Raw genomic sequence first — 8,041 nt, forward strand, 5'->3', positions numbered from 1 at the left:
TCTTTGAAAACAACCTCTTCAATCATGGTCTTTAATTTACAAGCAACAAGCTCTAAAGGCAATGGAAAATTAGCTTCCACTCTATAGACTAATTCAAAAGGTGAGATACCTATAGCTCTTTTAGGTGTGGTTATGTCAGCTCATAAAGCATCATGGATCTTCTTATGCCAACTTTTCTGATTATCTGACACCAATTTCTTCAAAATATTAATCAGGTTCTTATTACTAGACTCAACCTATCCATTTCCTTGAGGAAAATAGTTAGAGGAATGCCCAACTTGAATATCGTTATCATAGAAAAATTCAATAATCTCTAAAGAAGAAAAATAATATTCATTATCTATTATCAACTTCACAAGAACTCCAAAACTGATCAATATATGCTCTTTAAGAAATTTGCATACTACTTTTGATGAAGTCTTCTTCATTGGCTTTTCTTCAACCCATTTACTAAAATAGTCTATGGTAGTCAATATGTAAGAGTGTACTAGAAGGAGGATTAATGAGGCCTATAAAATCTAAACCCTATTGGTGAAAAGGAGCTTCAATTATCACTAGCCTAAGAGGTATGGTAGCAAGCTAAGGTTTTCCAATAAACATCTTACATTTCTCACAATTATCCATCCACTTATATGCATCTTTGAACATGTTAGGCCAATAATAGCATTGCCTTGAAATTTTAAATGTATTCACAGTAGAAAAAAAGTGTCCTTCACATGCTTCATTATCAAAAGATTTCAACAATTTTACCTATTGATCTTTATCCACACATCTCAAAAATGTTCGATCAATTGGTCTCTTATATAACACCATATGTTAGAATATAAGCAATGTTTGAGAACCAAGGATCTTGAAGAATTACCATAAGAACTTTTGGAGTATCTTCTTCTTTCAATTATTGATCTTCTGCTAAGTCTTTACAAATTGAATTACCTCTTACAAGTTTGGTTGGCATAATTTCTATATCATATTCTTGGAATTTTTCTATCCACACTCCTCTATTATTACAACCAACCTCTTGTTGTGTTAGAATACTTTTTATTGCAAGATTTGGCACATATATCACTAAATGAGAATGTAGCACATAAAACCTAACAATTTTAAGGGCTCTCACCACTACATATGTATGTTTTCCATCTATGAGTATCTTAGCCATTGATTCTTCAATGGTATACTCATGAAAGAAATTAGAGCTTGTATTCTCTCTTTATTTTCTTGCATCAATATAGATGACATAGTATGTTCCAAGGCATAACAGTAAATGATGAATTCTTTAGTGTAGTCAAGCTGGACAACTAGCATAGGGGCTTTAGCAATGGCACCCTTGATATCTTCAAAAGCTTTTTCCCAACATCACTCGCATTAAAAGTTTTATTGTCTTTCATCAAATCAATTATACATTTAACTATTTTAGAGAAGTCAAGAATAAATCTCCTTAAGAAATTTACCTAGCCAAAGAAGGAATTCAATCCAGTTTTACTAAATGGTAGACTTAATTGTTGAATAGCCTTAACTCTATTTGACTCAATCTTCACTCCTTCTTGGGATACAATATGACCAAGTAGCTTGCCTTTTGTTATACAAAATACTAACTTCTTTGCATCTAGTGAGACACCATGATCTTTACATCTTTGCAACACCTTTTTCTAAATCTCTAATATGATCTTTTTTCTTCTTGGAAAAGACTGTTAAATCATCAAGGTATATGATAATAATTCTATCTTTCAAATATTCAAAGGCCAAATTCATGCCACACTGAAAGGTTCCACCTACATTAATTAGGCCAAAAGGCATTCTATTATTGTTAGTGTAAATTACTATTATTTATGCTTTTCTTAAGTTTACTTAGTTAAATGCATTATTTATTAGTTTGTTATCTAGGAGTAAGTGTACTCTTATGTGTTGATTTGTTGACAACATAGGAGTTTGCACCTACCTTATCATACTTATCCTCTCGTCTACATGAAGGATAATCCACTCTTCATGGACGTATGCTTAGTTGTCATGCTTATCTCCTAGCTCTTTCTAGCTCATTCTAGAAGCATCCTAGAGGCCTTTATAAATAGGCTCTCTTAGTGTATTTTTGTATAGCAATTTCATTTTTCATTGTTAGAATATATTTTCACTCACACTGTTGAGATTCTCCAAGCTCCACCTTTCCTTCTTTGGTTTCTCTTCAGTAGGTTATTTGGATGCAAGTGGTCTTGGCAATCTATGAAGTTGGTTTTCACAACTTCTACATGTTATCAGAGTGTCTGTATTGTTTCCTGAGTTGAATATTTTTGAAGCCACGATTCAGAGACACAAACCCTAGCTTGTTTGAGATTTTTATCTTCAATCAAGAGGAAGTGTATTTTTTTGGGGCACTTTGGGCTAAAAAGGATCCTACCATTGCACTCAAAAGGCCTAGTACAGTCAAAATTCATATAAAAATTTTGAATTTTGGCCACTGTAGCTTTAGGCAAAAAAAATTGGCCTACCAGAGGACCGTATGGACAAATTTTCAAAAAAAAATTTTAAAATGATCACAATGGTTGCTTTGCCCGACAATCACCCACCTGACACCCCACAACTACCAAAGCACAACCCAAACCCAACCTACGTTCAGTTAGTACCGGCCATGCAGCTGTAGTGCAGCCTGCTCCCAGCCACCACTAGTAGGCCACCCTCCAGCCACCACTGCCTAGCCAAGCCACTGCCTCTATAGTGGAGCTCAAGCCACCTACCACCTCTATTAGTGGTGCTCCTACCAATCCCCACTAACATAGGTTTTCAGTGCTGATGTCACCTTTGCAACAAGTGACATCACTTTTTTAGCCCCATGATGTCATTTTTTCAGTCGCCTACATCATCATTCCAAACAAAAAAATTGACCATGCTAACATCATTTTCAAGAAAGATGATATCATATTCTAGTCACTGACATCAACATTCTGCCAGCCAGATTTTTTGAGGTCATAGATTGTTGACGTCAATTTTTTTCAGTGACTGTAATTTTCCAGTGAGTTTTTTTTTGGAGTAGCAGTTTTTTTTGGCCATAACTTGAGCATGCAGAGGTCTTTTTTCGATCTAAAAGAAGCACTAGAAAGATGGTTTCAAGACAAAGATAATGATGGTGGTTTTATTTCATTCTAAGTCTATTTAAGGTTTCATTTTTGGCATTGAACTAGAGACTTCAATTTCCTCCCTCTCTGCATCTGAAATCCAAGTTCTTTTCTCAGTTTTTGTATTTTCTATACTTGTTTCTTTGGCATTTGAGGGATATCTTTATACATTGTGGGGAGGAGCATTTTTTTTTTGTAATTTGCTTCAAAATAGACCCTTCTGCTTTTTTCTTCTTCTCTCAATGTCGGATCCTTCTATGACCCAACTAATGTCGCACAACTATCACACCTAGAAAGCACAAATGACTAGGCTTCTTATGTCATGAGGCTTATGCTCATGTCTAGATGAGAACCAACCTAATCCTACAACATCATTTTGAGGCTCTTTAGAATGGAAACAAAATGGATGAAGCCATGGGATTGATTGCACTAAGCATCTCAGATAGTCTCATGTTTCACTTAGATGGTTTGACCAGTCCTCAGGCTATTTGGACCAAGTTTCACAAGTTGTTTGGCATAGTGAATGATTCTAGGCACTACAACTTGATGTAGAGTTGACTTCTTTGACACCTATCAGCTTCCATGCCATTAAAGACTTCTTGATAGAGTTTAAATCTCTGTGTACAGTTTTGTAGGGATGTGGAAAAAAAAAAATAGATGATGAGTGTATTTCTTTGATACTCTCAAAGTTGTGAGGATAGTATTAGATCTTTTCTTCTACTTTCTACTCCACTATGGATGCCTTGGGTAAGAAACATCAAATGCCTTCTTTTGAGACATTTTGTAATCGATTGACATGGGAACAGACAAAGATCCAATAGGTGGATGCCTCTAGTTCTTCTAGCCAAGCATTGGTTGCTCAATCTTCTAAGGGGAAATCAAAAAAGAAAGCCAAATTGAAGAAAGATACACTGAATACTAATTCTAAACGTCTAGCTAACCCTCCTAAGGGTAAATATTATTTGAAGTCTACTAAGTCTACCTCTAAGACCAAGAAGAAATCAAGTGATACCTACAATTATTGTGGCAAGAATGGACATCTCATTTCTAGGTGTTGGAAGCATTTGGAGGCTTTAGAGGAAGCCATGCAGGAGCATCACATTTTAGCTCCTAAGTTAGCATCCCCCTTGTAGGGAAAGGTCGCTATCACTACTCAAGCTATGGCTTCTAGGCCTACCTAGATTCTTAATTTTGGCACCTCTCACCATATGAAAAACACTCTGAAGTTGGTCACCTCACTTGCTCCTTGTGCTACCTCACTGATTACTGTTGGGAACTCATCACATCTTTTTTTTATGGGTTCTAGTTTTGTTGCACTAGTCAGGGGTTCTCTTAAGGATGTTCTTTTTATCCTTGACATTTTGATAGACCTATTGTCTATTTATCAAAATTTCCACTCTGGCTCTAGTAAGATAGTTGAGTTCTCACCACATGATGTGGTTATTCATGACTTACATGATTTTGAGATGATTATGGCTACTAGGAGTGTTGACTCTACATCTCATCTTTATAGATTTGATGGATTTGAGTCTTCTAATGACACAAGTTCATGTCTTGTTGCACATGTAGATTCAATAAGTAGACTTTGGCATGAGTGTTTTGGCCATGACAATTATAGATATCTTCAACAAATGAGTACATAGGCACTTGTTCTTGGGCTTCCCTAGATTTCTTGTATAGATGGTGTTTGTCAGCGTTGTGCACTTGACAAGCAACATAAGGATTCTTTTCCACATAGACAAGCCACTCACGCTTTGGTGATTCATAGTGACCTCATGTCATTCCCCACTCCTTTTTCCAATGCTAGATATGTGCTTATTTTCATTGATGACTTCTCTAGATGCACATGGGTGTACTTTTTGAAGTATAAGTCTGATGTCTTTGATTCATTTTGAGTCTTCAAGACATTTGTAGAGAAGCAATCTAGTCTTTCTATTCGGTGGATACAAACAAATAATGGGGCGGAGTACATGAACCAAGATTTTAGGGATTTTCACTCTAAACATGGTCTTCAACATCAGTTTTCAGTGCCCTACACCCCTCAACAGAATGGTGTGGTAGAGAGAAAGAATAGAACACTTTGGCAGATGGCTAATTGTATGATTCATTCTAGGTCCATGGATTCATGTTTTTGGGAAAAGGTACTCAATTGTGCCAACTATATTTAGAATTGGATGCCTCACAAGGTAGTTCAAAATATGACTTTTGAGGAGGCTCAGTCTCATGTCAATCTTGATGTATCTTCATTATGAGTTTTTGGTAGTGTAGCATGGGCATTTGTACTTGATGCTAAGAGGAAAGCAATGGAGTGGAAGAGTCAACCCCTCATTTTTGTTGGCTACTAAAAGGATGTTAAGGCTTACAGGTTGTTTGATCTTGATTCCAGAGAGGTCCTATTTCAATGGGATGTCCAGTTTGATGAGAGCCTTCCTGCAGTCCCTACCTTACCTCCAGCACCTACTTCACTTACCACTACTACCTCATCTTTTCCAATCTTTTTTCTAGATGATGAGGATGATGATCTTGATGATCCCCATTTACCTCTACTGCAAGATCCTCCGCAAATTCCTAAATGGGCTTGGGTTATAGTTGAGGCTGTAGGATCTCTAGTTGGTGACCCTTCCACTTCCCATCATACTCATTCTCATACTACGAGTTCTAGTCTCCTCAGTCATGCTATTTGTGATGATCTTTAGACATTTATAGCAGCAATAGGACATCTAGAGTGGGACTGTGCCATGGAGGAGGAATATTCTTCTTTGATGAAGAATCATACTTGGGATCTTTGTCCTCTTCCTAAGGGAAGAAAGCTAGTGTGATGCAAATGGATATATTGTACTAAGTTTGATACCAATGGTTCAATTGATAAACATAAGGCTCATCTTATTGCAAAGGGTTTTTCGCAAGTTGAGGGTATTGACTACACTGAGACATTTTCCCCTATCACCAAGATGAATTCTATTCGCCTTGTCTTATCCCTCACAACTTCAAAGGGATGGCCCATTTTTTAGATGGATGTGAATAGTGCCTTCTCGCATGGTGATCTCAATAAGGAAATTTACATGGAGCAGCCTCTAGGATTTGTCTAGGATTCCTCCTTGGTTTTTAGACTTCGACACTCATTCTATGGTCTCAAATAGGCCCCTCAGGCTTGGTATGAGAAGATGGACTCCTTTATGCTTTCTAGAGTCTTCACTCGCTACCATTCTGATCCTATAATGTACATTCATCATCTTGGAGCATAAATTTTGATTCTTGTCCTATTTTTTTGATGATCCTATTCTCATGGGTAGCTCATCCTCTATGCTTTAGGATGTTAAGCGTGCATTGATGGACCAGTTTGAGATGATTGATCTTGGCCTGCCACCCTATTTTCTTGGTCTTTAGATTGTTCAGTCCTCTACTGGGATTTTTGTTTATCAACAGAAGTATGCTCTTGACATGCTTCAATGTTTTAACATGCTTGATTGCAAGCTGGCTCCAACACCTTTTTCGATTGAGTGTCACCTTGTCTACCTGCTACTCTTCATTGTCAATGGATCCCACTTTGTACCAGCAGGTGATTGGCAGCTTGTTGTACCAGATGCACACTCATCCTGATCTCTCCTTTACAGTTGGCCTTGTCTCTCAGTTTTCTCAGGAGCCTCATGAGATTCATTAGCAAGCAACCAAACACATTTTGAGATACATTCAAGGCACACTTATGTATGGAATTCATTACACATCAGGGAATCCTCACATTATTGGCCACACTAACTCAGATTGGGCTGGTGATGTTGTAGATCAGAAGTCTACTTCTGGCTTTTTTTTTGTCTTGTCTCTAGTCCTATCACATGGTCATGCAAGAAGCAGCATGCTCACACACTTTCATCTATAGAGGTTGAGTACAGGGCAGTAGTGCTTGCTAGTTAGGAGATCTTATGGTTTCCACAGTTGATGTCTAAGTTTGGTTTTCCTCTTGATCATCCCACTAATTTGTGGTGCGATAATAAGAGTGTTATTCATATTTCTCGCAACCTAGTGGAGCATCAGTGCACCAAACATATTGAGTTGCATGTGCACTTCATCTGTTAGTTGATCTAGGATGGTGTTATCTCTTTGGATTACATTCCCACTGACACACAAGTTGTTGACATCTTCACCAAACCTTTTGCATCACTGCACTATCTCCAGTTGTGATCTATGCTTGGGGTTACATAAGTTGTCCTTGGGAGGTCTTGTTGAGGCCTTCCTTCCTTCCTCCATGTTTTTTTTTCATGTTTATACTTACCTCTTTTTGGGGGAGGGTTTTGCCCATGAGGTTTTCCCTCTTTCCCCATTTTCAAAGGTTGCATTTCTTTGCATTTGTACATGGGTACCTAACATGGCCTAGTTGTCGAGACCCATTATGCATTTTCATCATAGCTTTTGTGAGCTTAAGTGCATACCCCTAAGTTGTAATTAGGAGGGGGGGGGGGGGGGGGGGGGTGTTAGTGTAAACTATTATTATTTACACTTTACTTAGGCTTACTTAGTTAAAATGCATTATTTATTAGTTTATTATCTAGGAGTAAGCATACTCTTAGGTGTTGATTTGTTGACAACACAAGAGTTTGCACCTACCTTTTCATACTCATCCTCTTGTCTACATGGAGGATAAGTCACTTTTTTTAGGCGTATGCTTAGTTGTCATGCTTATCTCCTAGCTCTTTCTAGCTCATTCTAGAAGCATCGTAGAGGCCTTTATAAAGAAGCTCTCTTGGTGTATTTTTGTACAACAATTTCATTTTTCATTATTGGAACATATTTTCTCTCACATTGTTGAGATTCTCCAAGCTCTACCTTTACTTATTTGCTTTCTCTTCAGTAGATTATTTGCATATAGGTGGTCTTGGAGATCTATGAAGTTGGTTTTCACAACTTCTACAATTATAGGCAAAAGTACCCCATGGTGTGGT

The sequence above is a fragment of the Cupressus sempervirens genome, chromosome 11 (genome assembly GCF_028749045.1).
Source record: "Cupressus sempervirens isolate cs-2001-9-10 chromosome 11, ASM2874904v1, whole genome shotgun sequence".
NCBI lineage: Eukaryota > Viridiplantae > Streptophyta > Pinopsida > Cupressales > Cupressaceae > Cupressus > Cupressus sempervirens.